This window comes from Phascolarctos cinereus, unplaced genomic scaffold (genome assembly GCF_003287225.1).
Source record: "Phascolarctos cinereus isolate Bilbo 61053 unplaced genomic scaffold, phaCin_HiC Scaffold_2;HRSCAF=192, whole genome shotgun sequence".
Classification (NCBI taxonomy): Eukaryota; Metazoa; Chordata; class Mammalia; order Diprotodontia; family Phascolarctidae; genus Phascolarctos; species Phascolarctos cinereus.
This window is the reverse complement of record NW_027555625.1, coordinates 114,878,671-114,891,474: the sequence shown is the minus strand read 5'-3', so window position 1 is coordinate 114,891,474 and position 12,804 is coordinate 114,878,671.

The following is a 12,804-nucleotide window of genomic DNA, read 5'->3' as shown; positions in this document are numbered from 1 at the left end:
CTCCTGTCTCTTGTTCCTGTAAGCTCTTTTGCCTACATGGGATCTACTCTATACACCCTAAGGTAAGCCCAGTTCCTAATTAGTCATGTGATGCCATAGAAGAGGTGTTGGATTTAGAGTAGAAGGAGCTGAGTTTGAATCTTACCTCTGCCATCTGCCACCTGGGTGACCTTGAGCAATTCATTTACCCTCACTGAGCCCAAGTTTCTTCATTTGTAAAATGAGGGCATTGTTTGGGTTCAAATGAGATGTGTAAAGCAATTTTACTAACTAAAACCTCAGGATATTCAGGTGTGCTCATTGACCTTTGGTTGGAAGAGGATCAAAATGACATCTCTATGTCAGGGTCAGTGGCTGACCAGACCAATCTAAACTCAGAAGGCTCTGTCACAGATCAGGCACAAATAGTCCATGTGAACATTTGGAGTGGATTCTCTAAATCTGCGCATCTCACATTTCTTTTGAGCAACTTCAGTATTGCTTTGCTTACACAGCACTGCACCTTCTCTGATGGGGGCACACTACGCTGGGCGGTCCTATGCCAGCGTCTCCCACGTCACACAACCAATTCCAAAGTTCTTCAGAGAGACCTTGAGAGTGTCCTTGTATATTCTAATGTAGCAAACTTCTCCAGGACTACTCTCCCAGCTTGCCCTTTTATACTCCAACCATGGCTATTTCCACTTTTTTCAACTATTACTGCTCTAGTGGTCACTGTTACTGCTGCCATCCAACTCCAACTGCTACGGAGACCTGTTAGTATGTCTGGATCTCCAGCATTCACAAAAGTGACCTAGACACTAGAATCACAGATCATTCATTCACCTAAGATTAGGAATGAATTTAAAAAGATTGCTGTGCATTCACACCCTCTATGACCGGATGGAAGACTTGTCTGCCTTCCCTCCCCCACTCAACTCTTAGGACCACCCCTAAGTAGTCCTACTTCCTTCCAGCTGCAAAGGAAAAGAGGGCAATAAAAGGGTGGGTCATCCTTCTGTATACCCATCCAGATCCAGTTCCACAACCCCTGAGTCATCAGCTCTTCCTGCTCCAAAGCCAATTAGAAGATTTTTCAATGTCATGCAGTACCAGACCCTCAGACATGTAATACCAGAAAATGGCTCCTGTAGAGCTTCTCTATGGTCACTTGGACTGAAACCAAGAAGTGTAATCTGGCCCTGATAGGGCAATCCATACTTGCTACACAGGAAATACTAGTACAAGAGAGCTTTATTTGTTCTTGGGGTAGTTTTTTTTCCTATACCCTAGGTAGTAGATTTTTACACAAAATCATAAGAGATTACTCATCCCATATTTGGAAATGGCAGTATAATCCCCCTCAGTAAACACAAGAGTGTATACAAAGATGCTTAGCTTCAAGTGTTATTCCAGATGCTCTTGGGTTTCTCTGAATGAATGAATAAATGATGATCCACCATAGCTGTGTAAGGGCCCTATCATTAGTCCTGCAAAATATACAAATATATAACTGAGGTTGCCGTGAAGTAAAAGTCTATATTCCCAAATACAGGTTTTCTACTGGAAACCAGCTAAGTGGCAAAGTAGATAGAGCACTGGGCTTGGAATCAGGAAGATTTCTCTTCCTGAGTTCAAATCTGGCCTCAGACACTTACTAGCTGTGTGACTCTTCACCCTGTTTGCCTCAGTTTCCTCATTTATAAAATGAGCTGGAGAAGGAAGTGGAGAACCACCCCAGTATCAATGACAACAGAAGAATTGGACATGGTTGAAAAGACTCAACAATCACAACTGACATCAAAATAATCAAGGCTTAATATTTAACTCATACTCCCTTATCCGACCTAAGTAAACGATGACAAAAGAAGTGAATGTTGCAGAGTGGATAAAGAGTTGGCCTCAGAATCAAAAAGACCTGGGTTTGATCTCTATGTCTGAGGCAGCTAGATGGCTCAATGGATAAAGGGCTAGTCCAGTAGCCAGGACCTGAGTTCAAATTTGGTGTTAGACACTTATTAGCTGTATGACTTTGGATGAGACACTTAACTTCTGATTGCCTTAGTTTCTCCCACTATAAAATGGGTTATTGTGAAGATCAAATGAGATAATATTGGTGAAGTACTTTGCAAACCTTAAAGTGCAGCTATTATCATTGACATATGCTAGCTGAGTGACCTTGGACAAATTACTTAAACTCTGAATGCCCTAGGCAATTCTCTAAGATTATAAATCACTGAGAAGGCTGATCTCTATTGGTAAAGATTCTTCATAGATGAAAAAAACAGATCTGATTTTTTTTAAGTGATGAAAAGTCTTATCACCAAGGTCCTCTTTGCCCTTGTTTTAGTCCTATCAGGGTCCCCAGGCCAGACAAAGAGCAACCAGTTTGACTGGAAGTTTGAGCTGGTGAAAGAAGATGTCCTGAAACTGGTTTTAACATTGTTGGGCAACAGGTTGGAGCTATTGCTGTTATTTTAGGAACGTATGGAGGCAAATTCTTCTCTCTTTCCCCTCAAGGTAATGTTGGATTTTGATTCGAGGTTGACGTTCATCCGATGCAGGGGGTCAGATCATTTTTAGGTTCAAGTCTAGCTTGCCAATGACCCGGCCAACGCTACTGAGAGTTAACCAAGGAAACCTCCCTGCTAAATAAAACCTATTCTCTGAACCTTCTTGGCTGAGTTGGTGGGAAAGACATCATAATTTTACCTCCTCTCTCCACCCCCCAGACTAATTTCTGTGAGTAACTCAAGCAAAACCACTGCTACTTAAGCTTGTATCACAGTGAACTATCAGATGGAGTTCTCATGCCTTTTTGGGGCATCCTATATTTAGTTGTGTGTTGCTGCGTAATTGCAAATTATGCCACTGAGGCAAGTTGACAAGCATTTATTAATCACTTTCTAAGCAAGGCACTAGGCTAAGTGTTGGGGATACAAATAAAGGTGAGAAAATACTCCCTGTTCTCAAGGAGTTCCCAGTCTAATGAGGGAGATAAAATGCAATGCACAAACAAGATACATACATGATAAACTGGAGGTAATCAACAGAAAGAAGTCACTAGCATTAAGGGAAAGACTTCTTATAGATGGTGGGATTTTAGCTGGGACATAAAGGTAGCCAAGTAAGCCAGGAGAGGGACATGTGAGGGAGGAGAATTCTAAGCATAGGAACAGCCGGTGAAAATGTATGGAGCCAGGAGAAGGAGTGTCTTGGGCAAGAAACAGAAAAAAAGTTATTATTAAGTGATCTAAAGGTGACCTAAATGCTAAAGGTAATTATCATCTACCCTCAGTTACGAGAGGCCATAGGGAAAAGATGTCCCAAGTAAGACATCAAATGTTACAATGCACTTTGACTCCTTAAAATCCCTAGATCATTTAATTAATAAGAATTTACTTAGTATCTACTGTGTGCAAGGAACTATGGTAGCCACTAGGAAGACAAATTAAAAACTGAAAGTGCCTCTGCCTTCAAGGAGCTTAAATTCTACCAGGGGAATACAACACATATTGGGGAGTGAAAGTGAAAGAAACTTTGGTTTGGGCAGAACCACGGAGGAAGGAAGGAAAGAAAAGGGAAGGAAACAAGCATTTATTATGTGCCACACACTGTGGTAAGAGTACGATACGATCTCATTTGATCCTCACAACAATTCTGAGAGGTAAGTGCTATTATTATCCCAATTTTACAACTGAGGAAACTGAGGCAGACAGTGGAAAAGATATTTTGCTCTGGGTCACCCAGCTAATAAATATCTGAGGCTAGATTCAAACTCAGGTCTTCCTGACTCCAGGCCACTGCTCTACCTAGCTGCCATAGGGTAGTAGATTGTCACACTCTTTCCAGAAATAATGGTAATATTGATTTTTATTATTGCTTCCTAAGAAAGAGATAGACAGGTAAGGAGTATGTGAATAACAGCAAATTATATCGTAAGAGGCTCACATGAGCTAGTCTCTGATGTGCTGGGGACATGTGGATAAGATGAAATACAGGCTGCCGACACACAGAGGGTTGAGATAAAGATTGACCTGCTCTCTGATCTGAGCAACGTTGCTCTAGGGCAGGTCGCTAAAATGGACTACTTCCTCCCTCCTCCCCTTTCTTTTACCTCTTTAACCTCCATCCCATAGAGAATCAGGGTCTCTAGAGCATCTCTGTTCCTGGTGGGAATGCAGCAGGACAAATGGCAAGATCCCTGTCCTGACTATGTCCTGGTGGCCTGGTAGATGGACGGATGGATGGAGGCAGCCAGCTAGATGTAGAGGGTTGAGGGGCACAAATAAGTTATGGTGTGAGACCTACGGACAACTCTGTGGCTTCAGTATTGGATTCTTTGATCACAAGAGCCATCATGTCTATTTTATACACAACAATGCATTTTACAACCCATCCAATGATTCCTGCCCATGCCATGCAGTTCTTGCCGATGTCTTCCCATAAATCCTCTAGAAGACTGCCCCAATATACTGTGTGCCTTTTAATGTTCCTTTGACATTAAATGAATACCAAAAGAGGAGATGATCTCCCATCAGTGATTCCTTGCTCTCACTCTGAGACTGGCTCATTTTGTTTTACTAGTTAGACATCTTTGATACCTCTCTTGCATAATTCCTCATGTATGATAGAATCCTAGACACTTGGATCTGAAGTTCCTCTCCTCCCCACCACCTGCAAAAAAACCCCATGATAGTTCATCTTTGACCACTTTTTCTAGCATTGGTGACACCTCCTTTCATATAGTCCAACACATTAATCCTGGAAGGGGAGTCAAAATACTCCTTATTCCCCCTTGCCATGTCACCATCACTTAACACCATCTCCTTTGAGGATCCTCCTTTGACGTTCCCCCAATCCAGATGCTGGTTCCTATTATCTGTTGGTGTCCAGGTCAGTCTCTCTCCTTTCTTAAGGAGCGCAGTACTTTGCAGTCTTCCAACCCCAATTCCTCCTCTTCTACACTAGAGGCCTTCAATTCCACGTTGAAACATTCTGACCTCCCAATTCTTCAATCTAGTCAACTGATGTGATCTACTCTTCCATCCCACCTAAGCTATACACAGGGATGGGCACCCCCTTGCTCTTGCCATTACCCCAAATTGTTTTACTTCCATGATTGAGAATTCTGAAATTCTTTTATTAAATCATAACCTCCTATTATTCCATCTCTCTCTCTATGCTTTCCTTACTCTCCCATAAACCCACTCTTCAACTTCACTATGACCTCCAAGTTCTACACCCCTCAGTGTATTTCCTAGGCTATCACTCCTGCTCTGACTTTACTTTCCTAATCTTCCATTAACAACTCTTTAGTTAACCAGTTCAACTCAATACTACATTTCCGGTCAGGTGCTCTATCCACTGCACCATTTAGCTCACATAGTCAATCAGGAAGATCTAAGTTCAAATCTGGCCTCAGACACTTCCTAGCTGTGTGACCCTGGGCAATTCACTTCACCCTGTTTGCCTCAGTTTTATCACTTGTAAAATGAGCTGGAGAAAGAAATGGCAAACCACTCCAGTATCTTTGCCAAGAAAACCCTAAATGGGGTCATGAAGAGTCAGACACAACTGAACAATAAATTATACACATATACCTATGTGTGTATAATATATTTGTGTGTGTGTGTGTGTCTAGATGGATGTCCAGTCTATGAGCCATGTGACAACACCCCCACGCTACATGTGGCTGTGGTAAAGAGAAGAGTGGTATATGTTCTGAAGCACCCCTAAGGATTCCAGGTCACAGGGAGACATTCTGAAACCAGCCCAGTGACTCCAGGATCTGACGTGATTTGGTATCCTCATAGTAGTCATAACACACCTGACCTCTGACAGTGTCCTTGAAACTTCATTGGTCCTTAGAGTTTCCTCACAATCAGGGGTGACCTAGGGATACTCCAGTGAGTATCCTGAGGCCTAGGTGGATCCCCTGATGGTGGGGACTAGGCATCTCTAGCCTCTTCTTCAGCTACCCTTCTCCAAGGGAGACTTGGTTTCCTGCCAGGAGGGAAAGCAAGAAGTTGGGGCAGAAGCTTGGCTACTTTGCTCTCCTCAGAGAGACGGGGCACTGGGCTAGAATTCTATCTATCTGTTTTCTTAAGTATTATTAGTCTAGGGGATGTGATTTTCATGTTCAAGCTAAACTTATGATTGCTATTTCTTTAATGAGAAGAAAGGAGGATCCCAAGGTGACTCCCTTACTACCAAATACCAGTTCCACAATGAACACACATAGAAATCCATTTATCCAAGTCGATAGCAAAAACAAAAACAAAAGACCAAAGAAAAATGTATAGGATAGAATATATCAGATAATACGTAGTGAAGGAGCTCTATCATTGGGAGCAAGGAAATTCGGGTCAACCAAGAGAGAGTCCTAGATCACATCCAAGGGAAAGATTCCCAAAGTCTCTAGGGTAGCAAATTGGGAACAGGGACATGATGGAGACTACTCTCTCCTCTCACATTGCCTTCTTCCCAGAGTCTTTTCCTTCAGCAACCTGAGGTGGGGTTGGCATCTTCCATCTCCCTGAAAGGTAGAAGCCAGAAGCACCCAAGCAACTTTAGAGACTAAAATGACTGAAGAAACTCAAAGCAGGTCCAAAGACTGGAAGAGAACAAAGCTCTCACTCAAGGACTGGGCATTGATCTCCGTCATGGAGGAGGGAGTGCCACACCAACGGGTTGTGGACCTCAGGTTTCATGTACCGCCTGGATAGTTGTTTGCATGTTGTTCCCCTGTTGTTGCTGCTGCTGCTGTTTTGTTTTATTTTGCCTTCCTTTTTTTTAAATATCTCCAGCACTTAGCACAGTGTAGGTATTTCATAAATGGTAGTTAACTGATTCAGGAATTCTACATTCCAGTCAAACTAGCTGTTCTCAAAACTTAACATTCCATCTACCTCCTCTGTGCTAAATGTTTGTGGAATTTAACTCAATTTCATTATTTGGATATCCGACAGAAGTACAATGTCACCATGGTGTTTAGTACTTCTAGACACATATCCTAGGACTTACATATTCCAATAATAGATTATTATAATGTACTTGACCCAAATGTTCCATATTAATGAATTAATAATTACTACTCACATCAAGCAACAGCCCTAACAGGTACCGGGTAGTACACGTGTTATTGTTACTTTGGTGTCAGGAAGACCCAGGTTCAATTTTCTACCTTTGATACATACAGGCAATGTGACACTGGGAAAGTCATTTAACCTCTCAATGTCCCAGGTTATCTCTAGACTACAAAATTATAGATAAGGTGCAGTCTATATTGGTGGAGAGAATTTCTAACGATGAAATCAGGTCTGAACAAAAGAAATTTTTTTTTTAAATACATGAAGCAATTGGTTTGGAGAAAAGAGGTCAATGACTTTGCTATGGTCCCACAAACCCAGCATGTGTCAGAGCCAGGACTTAGTTCCCGTCTTCTGGCTCTCCTTCCAATGCACCAGTACCTATATTATGTTATTTCTCAGTTGATTTCTGATTCATTTCTGGTATAAAAGTAATATACTTTTACTAATAAATATGTAAGCATGAAATAGAATTAAGCTGATTCACTTGAAAAACTGTTTTAAAGTGTGATTTTAGGTTGAGTAAATGAATTCTAGTGAAAATGTCATGAATTTTACTAACTTTTACTATCATTTAATAACAATTTATTAATTTATTATAAATTTAATAAATACATTAAATAAACAAAATAAAATTTACCAATTTATTCATATTGTACAAAGCACAAAAATTGGTACTGAAAGAAACTGGCTTTTTAAAAAAAATCTGAGTAATATAAATTCTGTCACTATTACTTGATATTCAGTTTTGGCTACATAGTTTGTTGTTAGTTCATTTTGTAACGATGAAAAAAATGACGACTTTGCATATCTTGTGTCAAAGGTACTTAAAACGACTTTGCAACCAGTCTCTGCAGATTATTTTCTTGGTTCCTTAGAACAAGTTGGAAGATAAACTTTGGTCAGTGTATTATACTATGCCCTTTGTAATTAAATAACCCAAGATAGTGTGAGTTTAGTAGAGATTTAAATTCCAAACCTGATTAAAAAGAGCTGTTAAGACTCGTAAGACTTGGGGGGGAAAAAGAGTCCTGTTAAATGTTACCAACCAAATTCACACACATTAGGAGGCCATCAGAAGCTGTATGGTGTTTGTGCATTGAGTACAGCCAGATTTGGAACTAGGATTACTTCAATTCAGATCACACTGTTGACACTGCTCAGCTGTGGTGAGGGCTTCAGGCTGCTCTCAGAGCTGTCCAAGTTGCCATCTCAAACCTACTGAGTCATAGACTGGCTATGCTATGCCTTGTTGTCTATGGATACTGATTCAATAGCAGGTTCGTGTTAAAAATCTCACAATTCCCCTTTCTAATTATACAGGATTGGTAGGTAAGGTATTAAGCTAATAGCTACCACAAAGATAATTATACTTCAGTTTACAAGGGTTTTCATCCAAGGAATGAACTAAACAAAGACAATATTGAGGGCACAACATTGATATTGCCTCTGGGGGCTGAAGTCATCAATTTCTGACAAAAAGACACCTGTTGGATTTTGCTAAGCCATAGAACGAACAACCTTTAATTCTTAGTTAAGAATTAATTAATTTTTAAATATCTTTCTTTTCAAATGCATCTTCTGTCTCCTGTGTTCTTCTGCAAATGTCTTTGATCTGAGGATTCCATACATACACCCACACACATGCACACACACACACACACACATAAACATATATATGGAATTCCATATATTTATATATATGGAATCCTCAGATCAGGGACACACTTACATAGATATATGTATGTGTGTGTGTATGTGTATGTATGTGCATACATATAGGTATATACACACACATATACATACATATGTATACAGAGACAGACAGGGAGACAGAGACAAAGAATGATTAAAAAGTTTTGTCAGGAGAGTAGGGAATAACCTGAGCAACCTTTTATTTCTAGGATGGAACATCATTTGCATCACTGACCAATTCATGGAGGAATCATTAAATTTATACAGGAATTTCCTTTTCCCTTTGTCCAGACACTGACAATTTTTTTTTTGGTTTATAAGATTAAACAAACAAACAAACAAACAAAAACTTTCTCCCCCCGCACACAACCAAATCCTAAAAGACATTTTTAGGTGAATAACAAATCTTTGTCAGCTAGGTGGTGCAGTGGATAGAGAACCAGGCCAGGAGTCAAGAAGATCTGAGCCTCAGACACTTACCTTCAGTGTGACCCTAGGCAAGTCACTTAACCCTGTTTGCCTCAGTTTCCTCTTCTGTAAAATAAGCTAGAGAAGTAAATGGCAGACTACTCAGGTATCTTTACCAAGAAGACCCTAGATAGAGTCATGAAAAGTTAGACACAACTGAAATGACTGAACAACAACCAAACACAAATCCTTGCAGCTGAGATTTGAAATCATCCAAACAAACTACAGGGAATGAACCATAGAGGACACAAAAGACTGGGGAGATTGAACCTGTGATTTCACTGGTTTTGGGACCTCCTGGCTGAGGAAACTCCCTCTACCACTTCAGAGTGATTCCTTCTCTGAGATTTACAGTGTTAAGAGAGGTACTTGGGGAAATGGTGTCAAACTCAGAAAAAGGTCAATAATCCCTCGATAAGGATCCCTGCAGTGACATATTGACTTGGTTTTAAAATGCAATATTATTTATGCTTTATTGTATTTTTACTTTATTAAGTTTTTCCTAATTACTTTTTCCTCTGGTTCAGGACACACTAGGAAGAGTTGCAGCCACATGGAGGCCCTGGGCCTTGTGCTGGACACCTCTGGCTTACGACCTGAGAGTTCAAGTGTCTTACCCAGAGTCACACAGACAGTATGTGCTACAAGTAGACCTTGAATCCAGGCCTCCCTGGCTCTGAGTCCCATTCTCTATCCACTACCCCAGGCTGCTTCTCACACTTAAGATACAAGAAAAGATGAGGAGGAATACAAGGCCCCATATTATCGCTCTGCCGACTTCAATTAGGCAGATATTGCTTCAATTAAATTCAACATGCCTATATTAAGTATGGACCAGGTGTAAGGCACTGTACAGAGAAACAAACAAACAAAAATTAAAACAGGGAGATACAAAACATACACATATATGTAAATACAAAGTATTAATGAAGTTATAAAAAGTGAGTTTGAGAGGGAAAAAGGAGACTAACACCTGAACAAGTGAAGACCTTCTATGGGGGTGCCACTTGAGATGAGCCTTGAAAGAAGCTAGGAATTCTACCAGGACTGGATAAGGGGGAAGGGCACTGCATACATGGGGGACTGCTTATGCAAAATATGAAGGATGGATTTGAAATGCTGTGTACAGGGAATAGCTAGCAGATCAATATGACTAGGAGAGAGCAAATGAGGGAGAATAAAATGAAAGGTAAGCAGATGCTACATTGGATAGGGTTTTATCCTAGAGAAAATCGAGCTGGTGAAGATTTCTGAGTCGAAAAGTGACATGGTGAAATTTGTGTTTTAGTAATATCCACTTGAAAGCTGTGTGGGGGAATGAGCTGGAGAGGAAAGAGATTCTCCTGGGAGTCTCCAAGTCCAATTAGGAAGCTCTCTCAATAACATAGGTGCATTCATTCACACATTCATCCATTTGTTCATTAAACATTTATTAATGAGAAAAATAATATAGATGAGAAGTGATTGAAGCCTGAAGCATAGCAGAGGCTGAGGTAGGGTAGAAGACAAAAGGGTATATTGTGAAGGTAGAACCAACAAGATTTGTAGATTTGTTTAAATATGGAGGACCGAAGGAGAAGAATGACTCTAAGATTCAGAACTAGGTAACTGGAAAGATGGTGGTGCTCTTAACAGAAAGAGGGAAGTCTGGAGGAAAATATCGTGGATTCCAGTGTGTGTGTGTGTGTGTGCGTGTCTGTGTCTGTGTGTAGATATGTAGTATATATGAGAGAACTACAGGACATGCGGGAGGGAAGATGTCCAGCATTTGCTAATGCTTGATTAGAGTTCCAGAGAGAGATTAAATGTGAGTTCTTTGAGAGCAGGGGCTTTTTTCCATTCCTTGTTCCCCATTGCCTAGTACAGTGCCTGACACATGATAGGAACTTAATAAATGCTCGTCCATTGATTAATTGGATGTGTAGATATGAATCATATGCATAGAAATAAGTGAACCATTTGGAGCTGATGAGATCACCTAGAGAGAGGGTATAGAGAAAGAGGAGGAGAGGATCCCAGATAGAGCTTTGGGGATGCCCGCTGTGAGAAGCAGGTTGATGATCTAGTCCGTCAGCCAGTCAATCAACAAACATTTATTTATTAAGTGCCTACTATGTACTAGGCACTGTGCTAAGAACTGGGAATACAAAGGAAGGCAAAAGACAGTCTCTATTCTCAAAGAGTTTGTAGTCTAATGTATCTAGCAAATAAGACCTGGAATAAACTGTCAGACAGAAAGAAAGGTGGGTCAAGAAAGTAATGTTGAACAAGCCAAGGGAGAAGATAGTGTGCAGGAAGGGGGAGTGGTCAAAAGTTTCAAAAAGTGGAGAGAGGTCAAGTACACGGACAGCCTTTGACAGTGTCAAAGGTAGCATGTAGAGAAATCAAGAAGGATGAGGATGGAGAAGAGGCCATTGGATTTGGAAAGAAGAATGAGAAATAAAGAGATTTAGGATAATCTTGATGAGAACATGTTCATTTGAAATGGGGTTAGAAGCCAGATTGTAAGAGATGAAAAAGCAGACAAGAGGGAAAAAGTGAATGGAGACAGAATTATGGATGACCATTTCTAGGCTATCAGTTGTGAAAGCAAGATGAAATATGATAGCTTGAGAGGATGGCAGGGTCAAATGATATGTTAACAATAGGGAACATCTGAGTATGTAGTAGATGGCAGAAAGGAAGCCAGTGGATAGGGAGATTCAAAATGAGGAAGTGAGAGGAAATAGTAGAAAAGGATTCAAGCTTTTGGAAGAGATAGGAAATATTGGGATTAAGATCCCAAGTAGAAGAGCTAGATTTGGCAGGAAAATTCACCCTTTCATTCTAGACTAGAGTAAAGAAGAAGATGGCTAAGAGGGGTTCTGAGATGTAGAGTGGAGAAGTGTGGGACCTTCTAGAGTGGGACAATGAAAATGGGACAATACAGTTGCTATATTTACAGTAAAGAATGAGATGAAGTCATTTGCTGAGAGGGAGACCTAGAAGCTGTGGTGTAGGAGGTCTGAGGAGGGAGGAGGTTTGGAATACATGGGATGGAGAGAGTGATAGGTCAGGTCAAGTCAGAAAGCATTTATTAGGAATCCACTATGTGCCAAGTACTGTGCTAAGGGTTGGGGATATAAAGAACGGCCAAAACAAATTTTTTCCAAATTAAAAAAACAAACACCAAAACACAGTCCCTGCTCTCCAGGAGCCCACAGTCTATTACTGGGGAAAAATAACATGCAAACAAGATATATACAGGATAAATTGGAAATAATCTCAGAAAGCACTAGCATCAAGGAGAATTGGGAGAGGATTCTTTTTTTTTTTTTAGTGAGGCAATTGGAGTTAAGTGACTTGCCCAGAGTCACACAGCTAGAAAGTATTATGTGTCTGACGCCGGATTTGAACTCAGGTCCTCCTGACTCAAGGGCCAGTGCTCTATCTACTTCACCACCTCGCTGCCCTGGGAGAGGCTTCTTCTTCTCCTTTTTTTGTTTTTGGCAATTGGGGTTAAGTAACTTGCCCAGGGTCACACAGCTAGTAAGTGTCAGGTGTTTGGTCTGAGGCTGGATTTGAACTCAAG